At 41.3% G+C, this 12454-nt stretch overlaps 1 pseudogene; it reads left to right on the top strand.

Annotated features, from left to right (window-relative positions):
* Positions 1-9606: 9606 nt before the first annotated feature.
* On the top strand, positions 9607-11348 carry LOC136793349 (tigger transposable element-derived protein 1-like; annotated as a pseudogene).
* The last annotated feature ends 1106 nt before the right edge of the window (positions 11349-12454 follow it).

Raw genomic sequence — 12454 nt, 5'->3', positions numbered from 1 at the left:
GTGCGTGTGTGTGTGTGTGTGCGTGTGTGTGTGCGCGTGTGTGTGTGGTGTGCGTGTGTATAAAATCATAATTGAGGAAATATCCATCAAGTTCTATTTTAGCCAGACTCATCAAGAGAAAAATGGTGAGGGCCCAAATCAATAAAATCAGAACTGAAAAAGGAGAAGCTACAACCAACACGACAGAAATACTAAGGATCATAAGAGACCACTATGAACAAATATACACCAATAAAATGGACAACCTAGAAGAAATGGACAAATTCTTAGAAAGGTACAATCTCACAAGACTGAACCAGAAAGAAATAGAAAATATAAACATATCAATTACCAGTACTGAAATTGAATCAGTAATCAAAAGACTCCCAACAAACAAAAGTCCAAGACCAGATAGCTTCACAGGTGAATTCTACCAAACATTTAGAGAAGAGTTAACACCTATCCTTCTGAAACTATTCCAAAAAATTATAGAGGAAGGAATACTTCTGAACTCATTCTATGAGGCCACCATCATCCTGATACCAAAACCAGACAAAGATATCACAAAAAAAGAAAATTACAGGCTAATTTCACTGATGAACATAGACGCAAAAATCCTCAACAAAATACTAGCAAAGCAAATCCAACAATACATTGAAAGGATCATACACCATGATCAAGTGGGATTTATCCCAGGGATGCAAGGATTTTTCAATATCTACAAATCAATCAATGTGATGGACCACATTAACAAACTGAAGAATAAAAACCATATGATTATCTCAATAGATGCAGAAAAAGCTTTTGATAAAATTCAACATCTATTTATGATAAAAACTCTTCAGAAAGTGGGCATAGAGGGGACGTATCTCAACATAATAAAGGCCATGTATGACAAACTCACAGCTAACATCATACTCAATGGTGAAAAGATGAAAGCATTTCCTCTAAGATCAGGAACAAGACAAGGATGCCCACTCTTGCCACTTTTATTCAACACAGACTTGGAAGTCCTAGTCACAGCAATCAGAGAAGAAAAAGAAATAAAAGGAATCCAAATTGGAAAGGAAGAAGTAAAACCGTCACTGTGGGACTTCCCTGATGGCCCAGTGGTAAAGAATCCACCTTATAATGCAGGGGACATGGGTTCAACCTCTGGTCAGGGAACTAAGATCCCACATGCCATGGGGCAACTAAGCCTGCATGCCACAACTACTGAGCCCATGCACCTCAACTAGAGAGCCTGTGTGCCACAAACTACAGAGCCCATGCACCCTGGAGCCTGTGCAACACAACCAGAGAAGAGGAAACCTGCATGCCACAATGAAGAGCCTGTGTGCTGCAATGAAAGATCCTGCATGCCTCAGTGAAGATCCTGTGTGTCACAACTAAGACCCGAAGCAGACAAAAATAAATAAATAAAATAAATAAATAATAAATAAATCTTTAAAAAAAAAAAACAACTGTCACTGTTTTCAGATGATATGATATTATACATAGAAAATCCTAAAGACACCACCAGAAAACTACTAAAGCTCATCAATGAATTCAGTGAAGTTGCAGGACACAAAATTAATATACAGAAATCTGTTGCACTTCTATACACTAACAGCAAAATATCAGAAAGAGAAATTAAGGAAACAATCCCATTTACTATCACATCAAAAAAGAATAAAATACCTAGGAATAAACCTACCTAAGGAGGCAGAAGACCTGTACTCTGAAAACTATAAGACACTGAGGAAAGAAATTGAAGACGACACAAACAGATGGAAAGATATACTGTATTCTTGGATTGGAAGGGTCAATATTGTTAAAGTGACCATACTACCCAAGGCAATCTACAGATTCAATGCAATTCCTATAAAAATACCAATGGCATTTTCCACAGAACTAGAACAAATAATTTTAAAATTTGTATGGAAACACAAAAGACCCTGAATAGCCAAAACAATCTTGAGAAAGAAGAACAGAGCTGGAGTTATCACCCTCCCTGACTTCAGACTATACTACAAAGATACAGTAATCAAAACAGTATGGTACTGGCACAAAAACAGACACATAAATCAATGGAACAGGATAGAGAGCCCAGAACTAAACCCACACACTTATGGTTAATTAATCTATGACAAAGGAGGCAAGAATATGCAGTGGAGAAAAGACAGTCTCTTCAATAAGTGGTTCTGGGAAAACTGGATAGCTACATGTAGAAGAATGACATTAGAACATTTTTTTATAGCATATACAAAAATAAACTCAAAATGGATTAAAGACCTAAATGTAAGACCAGATACGATAAAACTCCTAGAGAAAAACATAGTCAGAACACTCTTTGACATAAATTGCAGTAGTATTATTGATCATTTTTAACATAACTGTTAACTCTTAAATTTATAAGTAGAAATAATGAGTCACATTATTTATCTGAAAAAAGTCTGTTAAGTAAAATATGACACACAATTATAGTAGCATCACAGGCAAGTGTTCCAGAATGTCTATCCTGGGAAGTATACAATCCAAGGAGAGGGGTGCCACATGAGGCAATCACTGATGCAAAATGCTCTAGGATGCGTGGCAGGGGCAGTATTGTATAGTGGCTCTTTGAATGAAAAAGACCCAGAGTGGAATCCTAACTCTGCAACTCACTTTGTGATCTTGAACAAATTACTTGGCATCTTAGTGCCTCCATTTCCTTTTATGTAAATTGGGATAATGACAGTAGTTACTTTAAGGATTGTTGTGTTTAGTGAGGTAATCACCCCAGGAGATTTAGTTCACGACTTGGCACATAATAAACGTTCTCTAAAAGGTAGCTATTATCATTAAGTGCCAAAATGAGTAGTAAGGATAATAAATACCTTGAGAGGTCTTGGAGGACAGGGCAGTTAAGCTGGTTCCTTGAAAGCTGTATAGGGTTTAAATAGACAGAGGGTTGAGGAAGAAAAAGAGGACTTTTCAGGTAGGAGGGAAACGATTGTTAAAATTTAAAAGGTCATCCCCAAATCAAAGTAATTGATTTTACTTTGTTTTTTGTTTTGTTTTGTTTTGGTTTTTTTGCGGTACGTGGGCCTCTCACTATTATGGCCTCTGCCTTTGTGGAGCACAGGCTTCGAATGCGCAGGCTCAGCGGCCATGGCTCACGGGCCTAGATGCTCCGCGGCATGTGGGATCTTCCCGGACCAGGGCACAAACCTGAGTCCCCTGCATTGGCAGGCAGACTCTCAACCACTGCGCCACCAGGGAAGCCCTGTATTTTTAAAAAGGTCCAACTGTCTTGTTTTGTCCAGCTGCCTTTTAAAAGCATCATTATTTAAAATTTGATTTGCTTTCCTCATTACATTTTGCAGAATACTTGAATGTGAATAGCATGTTTTATTAGACATATGAGAGAAAAACATTTTGAATCAAATTCCATGCTATCTTTAAGGACCCCACTGATCCATCCTTTATAGTTTTTTGTCTAGTTGCTATTTTGCATTTTAATTTGACCCTGCCTTTTATTTACTTGAACCTATTACCAGAATGCTTTTTAAAACTAGATATTTTGTAGTATTTTCTATTCAGTACTTGATGAATGTTTATTATTGTAATTCATTGCTCAGAAAAATTACCATAGCCCACATCAATCATTACACTCCGTTATCCATGGGGTCTAAACCTTTTCACAGTCATTAAATGAATATGTTATTTGGGAATTAAATCAATGGGAAGAAAGGGGAAGGGCATGCAAAGGTGGTGAGGAGGGATGGAAGATAGCAGTGAGGCTTAGGCAGAGCACACCTTTCCCTACAAGCAGGAAATACATACAAATCCTCAGGCTTTCCCTTCTTCTACCTCCCTATCTGGCTCTCAGTCCACTAAATGTAGTACAAACTTGCATTAATCTCTCTTGCAGACGGAGGTGGGCAGGGGGGCGGGGGTTTGTACAAACATCTATGGAACATACTGTCTTAGGTCTTGTTGTCTAAGAGGAAGACCCCAAGTCAAGAATTTGAGTGCCAGTTGTTTATTTGGGAGGCAAACCTAGAAAATATCAGTGTGGGAATGGAGAAGTGAGACAGGAAGGGGAAGGAAGCCAATAAAGGGTCTGTTGTTGCCAAGAAGTTATCAGGGTCATTCATTCATTTAAAATGTTTAAAATAATAAATGCTTCCTGGAGAAATTTCAGAAAAAATATATAGTGATATAAATGTCAAAAAATGTGAAGGGTCTGAGGTTTTGCCCTACTTGCAGGCTATTAAGTTAGCTGGCCACAGATTCATATTCATAGATGCTGGCAGAGACAGGAGACTCCTGGGTAAGAGGCAATGGAATGCATCGCTTGTGGCACAGCAGGCAGCCCCCATGTCTCACAGGGCAAAGGATAATGGTCCAGGTGGATGCTGCATGTACAGTATTTATCACCAAGTTCCCATCCCCCATTGACTGGAGCTGCTCCTGGGGGCATCAACTCTGTGGCACTTCCGGCCCACCAATCATTCCACCACACCCAGTTGCCAGAGCCAGTCCTGATCAAAATGTGGAGTTGGCTTTGATTGCCAACCTCCCCTTCTCCAAACTTTCCCTAAGGCGACTGTCTCCATCTTCCCCAGGAGAAGAAGAGTCCACATCTTAATGTATCTTGGACTCTTAATGCCTGTGAAGTCTGCCTTTGTAAAGTCTTCATCTGTACTAAGGAGGAAATGGCTGGGAGCAGTCATTTTAACAATGGGACTGGGATGGATGTCTTAAAGCTAAAGATATAAACACCCTATCTGGGGAGACTTCAGATATCAGATGGCAAATGGAGGAGGCTATAGGTTGGAGGGAAAATGCCCACTTCACTAAAGCTGGGATTTCCTGGATGATCCTCAGGTGGACCGGGAAGGTCAACGCCCTGTTCTGAGTGCAGCCTCCCAGGGAAGAAGAGCCCTTCGACCTCCCTGCAGCCTCCCTGCTATTCCCTCTGACTCGGCTCTGTACTAAGTCACTTTGCTTCTGGGGAATCCAACAATCTTCCCACGTTTATATTTTGTCCATTTTCCTCTTCCTCCTCTCCCTAAATGGTAGATCACTGGACTGAAAACAAAATTCTCTTGTTTCAGATAGCTGGGTCATGGCATGATCAAAGTACAGAGGCTCCATTCTTCCTTCATCCCAGAACACTCTGATGAGAGGCCCTGCCCCCCTTCTCCCACAATTCCCAGCCAGTGACATCAGAGGATAGACAGCTCAGTGTAGCTTATAGATTTGTGATCAATTAATACCACCCTCCAGGCGAGGGAGCATCATAGGGTGGAAGGGATCTCAAGTCCCTAAGAAACAAACAGAACTCCCTGGGGCTTTACTCCATGTGTCCAGAATTAACACTGTAGCACCCACTGCTGACCTCAGTGTCTTTCCACTCTTGCTGAGACCTATGTGAATTTCAACCCCCCCACCTTTCTTTTCTCCAGGTTCCCTCAGAGCAAAACATTTCCCAGTGCCTTTTCATATGCATGAGATAATTATTTCGGGCACTTGGCAGCTTGCTATTACTATTGCTGTTGTTGTATCCTACGACTGTTCAGAAAAAAAATCTGGTGGTTTCAGAAATGTGTGCTCATCTCATGACATTTATGTTTTTCTGATGGGCATTAGTTATCTGTGGACATTTCTAATCATTTCTTTTAGAATGTCAGAGGTCAAGTCTTATGAACAGGCAGTACTCTGCTCTGAACTTAGTAAGTGCTCAATTAACATTCATTTAGTTGAGTTCACATTTTTCAGATGAGGTTTTAGAGCAGTTAAAAGAGCATCATGCCAAAGCTAGTGTATCAGTCAATTTCCAGTCAAGGACATATGAACTACTCTAGGTACTTAAAGCGGAGAGGGCTCTAATGCAGGCAATTGGTTACAAAGGGGTTGGAAGGGTTAAAGGAGTAAATGGTGTTGGTGTGACTCAGAGACAAGGAAACTGCTGCTATTCTAGGGGGACAGGGTGTTGTCTGGATATCAGAAAGCTGCTACCACCCAGAGACTGGAGCTCACAATCCCGTACTTATTGTTGATATTACCTGGACCACCACCGCCATGGCTACTCGACAAAAAGAATGGCGTCTACCTTCTTACTGCCTTCTAATCTGTCGTGACTGCCTTCTGTTATTGGAACCCAACCAGAACTCAGCTGGCAAGGGAATCTGGGAAATGTGGTTTGTAGGCTTCCAGCCTTGGTGAAAACAGGGAAGGTAAGTATAAAGCTGAAGGTCCACAAACAACATCTGGGATAGATGACTGGGCCAGTGCTGATTTCACAGCACCCCGTGCAGCGGAAAACATCTGCAGGGGAGCAGTTAATCCCCATACCAGAATTTCACAGCAGTCCCACCTCTGGGTCTGAAGAAGGAAGTGTCAAGCTGCTGTCAGCAGTCAGTGATGCCTCCCTTACATGAGAGCCTGGGACCCTAGGTGAGTCATCATCTCCTTCTTCCAAAGTTAATTACTTCAGTTAAAAGACAGAAAGGAAAGTGACACATGGGAACACAGCAGGTGCAGCAACTCCAACCTATTGAGAGTGGGAACACAGCAGGTGCAGCAACTCCAACCTCTTGAGAGTGTAAGTTTGAATCGTTTAGGAATTTGGACATCATGGTCTTTTACTTTGCCCCCTTTCTACCATCTCTCAAATGGAGAAGGTTGACATTTATTGAGTGAATCTGGGCTGTGGAGAAAGCCAGATCTGATCCCACACAAATTTACTGACCAAAATTATCCCGTCTGGTTGTCTCCAGATAACCGTCAGGGCTTTCATTGCTACTGCCTGTATGGACATGGCTTTGTGGAATTAATTCTCTCTTGCTAAGGTTGGGGCAGGGACAGCAGGACTAGGTATGATCACCCTAGCACTGGAAGCAGACGTGCTTTTTCCTTTCATCTCTGCCTGCGGCCCCAGCCTTAACCATAGGCTATAGAACCCAAGGGGATCATGGCAGGGTTGGAGAAATATGTGACTAAGACAGCCCTATTGGCTTTTGGCAAAAACCACCTTTGAAATAAATGAATGAGAAGAGATCTGAATGCCCCCTGACTATAAATTTCCCACTCTGGCTTGTGACAAAAGAAAAAAAGATGCATAAATTTGTTTGTTAGTATCTTTAGTCTACCTGGAATTAATTTCTGTGTGTGGTGTGAGATAGCAGTCTGATTTCTTCTTTTTCTTTTTCCTTTTTACACACAGATATCCAGTTGTCTCAAACCATTTATTGAAAAGTACATCCTTTCTCACTGATCTGGAATACTACCTCTTCTATATATCATGTCCACGACTGTATAGACCTATTTCTATTCTATTACATTGGTCCCTGTCTGACTGTGAATCCTCAGCTCAGAATGTGACATGAGAGAAATAAACTTTGCTTTTTAAGTCTCTAGATTTTAGGGGCTCTGTTTGTTATAGCAGCTAGGCCTTCCTTAACTAATACAGGAACTGGTACCATGAAAGTAGAGCACTACCATAACAAAAACCTAAAATTTTCAGCATTTGCTTAATGCCTAGGCAGCAAATGATAAAGAAATAAATAGAGCAGGCTGGAAAGCTGGGGACCCCAAGATAACTGGTACAACTGTAACCGAGCAGGACCCTATGGGGGCCTTCCCGGGACAGACCCCCTCCCCCTATCCTCTACTTTAGCTCCTCTCTGAAGTACCTGGATAATAGTATCTGATGCACATTTCTTGAGTTGTTTTACAGATGCTAAAACCACCACCAGGGAATTCCCTAGCGGTCCAGAGGTTAGGACTCAGCTCTTTCACTGCCTTGGACCCAGGTTCGATCCCTGGTCAGGGAACTAAGATTCCGCAACCATGTGGTGTGTTAAAAAAATAATAATAATAAAATTTTAAAAAAAACCACCACCAAATGGAAGAAATTAACTACTTGATGATCATGAGCACGTAGCCCACAGACCCACTGGCGTCTAAGCGTTGATAATGTTAACCCCTGTTACATCACCCTGTTACCTCACCATCAAATACCCTACAACCATGCCTCACCTGGCCTTTAAAAATGCTTTGCCCTGGACTCCTTGCTTGGCACCCTGCAATAAACGCTGCACTTTTCTTCACCACAACCCGGTGTCAGCAGGTGGCGAGAGGACCCAACTTTGGTTTGGTAACACTGTTACCTATGTTAACTCGAAAGGCACACCATCTACCTACCAAGCCAGTAGCTCTAGGGCAAAAGCCAGAATGCCAATGCGTACTGGCTTCTCTTTGCTGCTTTAGCGAGGTATTACAAGAAACAGATGAACTCAGACAAGAAACAGCCAGTTTGCAAGCACAGGTAGAAGGGAACAGAGAAAATCATTATATTATATTATATTATATTATATTATATTATATTATATTATATTATATTATATTATATTATATTAAAAGCCTCATAGGATTGGAAAATCCAACTGCTCCCGGACCCAAGAGATATGTCTCTTAATCAAAGTTTATTTAAAGATTCATCAAGACCTCTATGTCAAACATTAAGACAAACAATGGACCCAGTGTGGAGGCAAGGATCAGATTATGGTCAACACCCCTCCTCTCATCAGATCTGTTGTTCCAGATAGCAACAAGCTAGCATACTTTAAGAGATAAGAGGCACAGAGACAATAAGGAAGTAAAGAGTAAAGCAGACCTAAGAATTATGTACAGAAAATTACTTAGGTTGTAGATACTGGCATGTGAAAGTGATTGGAAGCAAACTAAATAGATGTCTACTTTCATAATTCATCAATTCTTTTTTTTTTTCTTTCAGTTTTATTGAGGTACAGTAGTCGCTTGGTATCCACAGGGACTGGTTCCAGAACTACTGTGAATAGCAAATTCTGTGGATGCTCAAGTCTCTTGTATAAAACGGTGTAGTATTTGCATATAACCTACACATATCCCACATACTTTAAATCATCTCTAGATTACTTGTAATACCAAATACAATGTAAATGCTATGTAAATAGTTGCCTACATGTGGCAAATGCAAGTTTTGCTTTTTGGAAATTTCTGGAATTATTTTCCGAATTTTTTTTTTTTTTTGCCACACGGTGTGGCTTGTGGGATCTCAGTTCCCTGACCAGGGATTGAACCCTGGCCACAGGAGTGAAACGCTGAATCCTAACCACTAGACCACCTGGGAATTCCCCCGAATATTTTTGATCCTCAGTTGCTTGAATCCATGGATGTGGAACCCTTGGATACAGAGGGCTAACTGTGTACAGGCATACCTCACTTTAATGAGCTTCACTTTACTGTGCTTTGCAGATATTGCATTTTTTACAAATTGAAGTTTTGTGGTAACCCTGCCTGTATCAAGCAAAGCTATCGGCACCATTTTCCAACATTTGCTCACTTTGTGTCTCTGTGTCACATTTTGGTAATTCTCACAATATTTCAAACTTTTTCATTATTATTAAATTTATTATGGTGATCTGTGATCTTTGATGTTACTATTATAATTGTTTTGGGGAGCCAAGAACCGTGCCCATATAAGAAGGTGAACTTAATAAATGTTGTGTGTTCTGACTGCTCCACTGACTAGCCATTCCAGTCTCTATCCCTCCCCTCGGTCCTCTCTATTCAACTCACAACAATATTGAAATTAGACCAATTAACACCACTATAATGTCCTCTAAGTGTCCATGTGAAAGGAAGAGTAGCACGTCTCTCACTTTAAATCAAAAGCTAGAAATAATTAAGCTTAGTGAGGAAGGCATGTTGAAAGCTGAGACAGGCCAAAAGCTAGGCCTCTTGTGCCAAACAGTTAGCCAAGTTGTGATTGCAAAGGAAAAGTTCTTGAAGAAAATTAAAGTGCTATTCCAATAAACATACAAATGATAAGAAAGTGAAACAGCCTTACTGCTGGTTTGGAGAAGGTTTTAGTGGTCTGGATAGAAGCTCAAACCAGCCACAATATTCCCTTAAGCCAAAGCCTAATCCAGAGCAAGGCCCTAACTCTCTTCAATTCTATGAAGGCTGAGACAGGTGAGAAAGCTGCAGAAGAAAAGTGTGAAGCTAGCAGAGGTTGGTTCATGAGGTTGAAGGAAAGAAGCTATCTCCAGAACATCAAAGTGCAAGGTGCAGCAGCAAGGGCTGATATAGAAACTACAGCAAGTTATCCAGAAGATCTAGCTAAGACCATTAATGAAAGTGTTTACACCAAACAACAGATTTTCAGTGTAGACAAAACAGCCTTCTATTGGAAGAAGATGCCATCTAGGACTCTCATAGCTAGAGAAGTCCATGCCTGGCTTCAAATCCTCAGAGGACAGGGTGACTCTCTTGTTAGGAGCTAATGATGCAGCTGGCACCTTTAAGTTGAAGCCAATGCTCATTTACCGTTCTGGAAATTGCAGGGCCTTTAAAAATTATGCTAAATATATTCTGCCTCTGCCCCATAAATGGAACAACAAAGCCTGGATTACAGCACTTCTGTTTACAACACAGTTTGCTGAATATTTGAAGCCCGCTGTTGAGACCTACTGCTCAGAAAAAAGATTCCTTTCAAAATGTTACTGCTCATTGACAATGTATCCGGTCACCCAAGAGTTCTGATGGAGATGTACGACAATATTAATGCTGCTTTTATACCTGCTAACACAACGTACGCTCTGCCGCCCATGCATCAAGGAGTCAATTCAACTTTCAAGTCTTATTATTTATGAAATACATTTCATAAAGCTATAGTTGCCATAGACAGTGATTCTTCTGATGGATCTGGACAAAGCCAATTGAAAAAATCTTCCAGAAAACTACTCTAGATGCCATTAAGAACAAAAGATCAAAATATCACTTTAACAGGGATTTGGGAGAAGCTGATTCCAGCCCTCATGGATGACTTTCAGGGGTTCAAGACTTCAGTGGAGGAAGGAACTGCAGATGTGGTGGAAATAGCAAGAGAACTAGAATTAGAAGTGGAGCCTGAAGATGTGTCTGAATTGCTGCAATCTCATGACAAAACTTTAACAAATGAGGAGTTGCTTCTTATGGATGAGCAAAGAAAGTGGTTTCTAGACAAGGAAACTACTCCTGGCAGAGATGCTGTGAAGATTATTGAAATGACAACAAAGGATTCAGAATATTACATAAACTTAGTTGACAAAGCAGTGGCAGCGTTTGAGAGGACTGACTCCAATTTTGAAAGAAGTTCTAAAATGGGTAAAATGCTATCAAACAGCATTATATGCTACAGAGAAATTGTTTATGAAAGGAAGAGTCAACTGATATGGCAAACTTCACTGTTGTCTTATTTTAAGAAATTGCCACGGACACCCCAAACTTTGGCTACCACCACCCTGCTCAGTCAGCAGCCATCAACATCGAGGCAAGACTCTCCACCAGCAAAAAGGTTATGACTCACTGAAGGCTCAGATGATGGTTCACATTTTTTAGCAATAAAGTGGTTTTTAAAAATTAATTTATTAATTTATTTTTGGTTGCATTGGGTCTTCGTTGCTGCACATGGGCTTTTCTCTAGTTGCAGAGAGCGGGGGCTACTCTTCATTGCAGTGCGCGGGCTTCTCATTGTGGTGGCTTATCTTGTTGCAGAGCACGGGCTCTAGGCGCACGGGCTTCAGTAGTTGTGGCACGCGGGCTCAGTAGTTGTGGCTCACGGGCCCTAGAGCATAGGCTCAGTAGTTGTGGCGCATGGGCTTAGTTGCTACACGGCATGTGGGATCTTCCCGGACCAGGGATCAAACCTGTGTCTCCTGCATTGGCAGGCGGATTCTTTTTTTTTTTTTTGGTGGTACGCGGGCCTCTCACTGCTGTGGCCTCTCCCGTTGCGGAGCACAGGCTCCGGACGTGCAGGCTCAGCGGCCATGGCTCACGGGCCCAGCCGCTCCGCGGCACGTGGGATCCTCCCGGACCGGGGCACGAACCCGCGCCCCCTGCATCCACAGGCGGACTCCCAACCACTGCGCCACCAGGGAAGCCCTGGCAGGCGGATTCTTAACCACCGCGCCACCAGGGAAACCCAATAAAGTGCTTTTTAAATAAGGTATGTACACTGTTTTATTTAGGCATATGCTTTTGCACACTTATTAGATGACAATATAATACAAACATAACTTTTTTTTTTTTTTGGCTGCACCATGCAGCATGCAGGATCTTAGTTCCCCGACCAGGGATCAAACCCGTGCCCCCTGCAGTGGAAGCGTGAATTCTTAACCATTGGACCGCCAGGGAACATAACTTTTATATGCACTGGGAAACCAAAAGATTCATGTGACTTGTTTATTGTGGTGGTCTGGAGCTGAACCCACAATATCTACAAAGTATGCCTGTAATTGACATACAGCCTATATAAGTTTAAAGTGTACAGCATAATGATTTGCCTTACATATATCGTGAAATGATTACCACAATAAATTTAGTTAACATCCATCATCTCATATAGAAAGAAAGAAAAGAGAAAAAAACTTTCTTTCTTGTGATGAGAATTTTTAGGATTTACTTGATTAGCAACTTTCAG

Source organism: Kogia breviceps, chromosome X, assembly GCF_026419965.1.
Source record: "Kogia breviceps isolate mKogBre1 chromosome X, mKogBre1 haplotype 1, whole genome shotgun sequence".
Lineage (NCBI taxonomy): Eukaryota > Metazoa > Chordata > Mammalia > Artiodactyla > Physeteridae > Kogia > Kogia breviceps.
The sequence above is the reverse complement of the archived record's forward strand: the minus strand, read 5'-3'. Positions and strand labels throughout refer to the sequence as shown.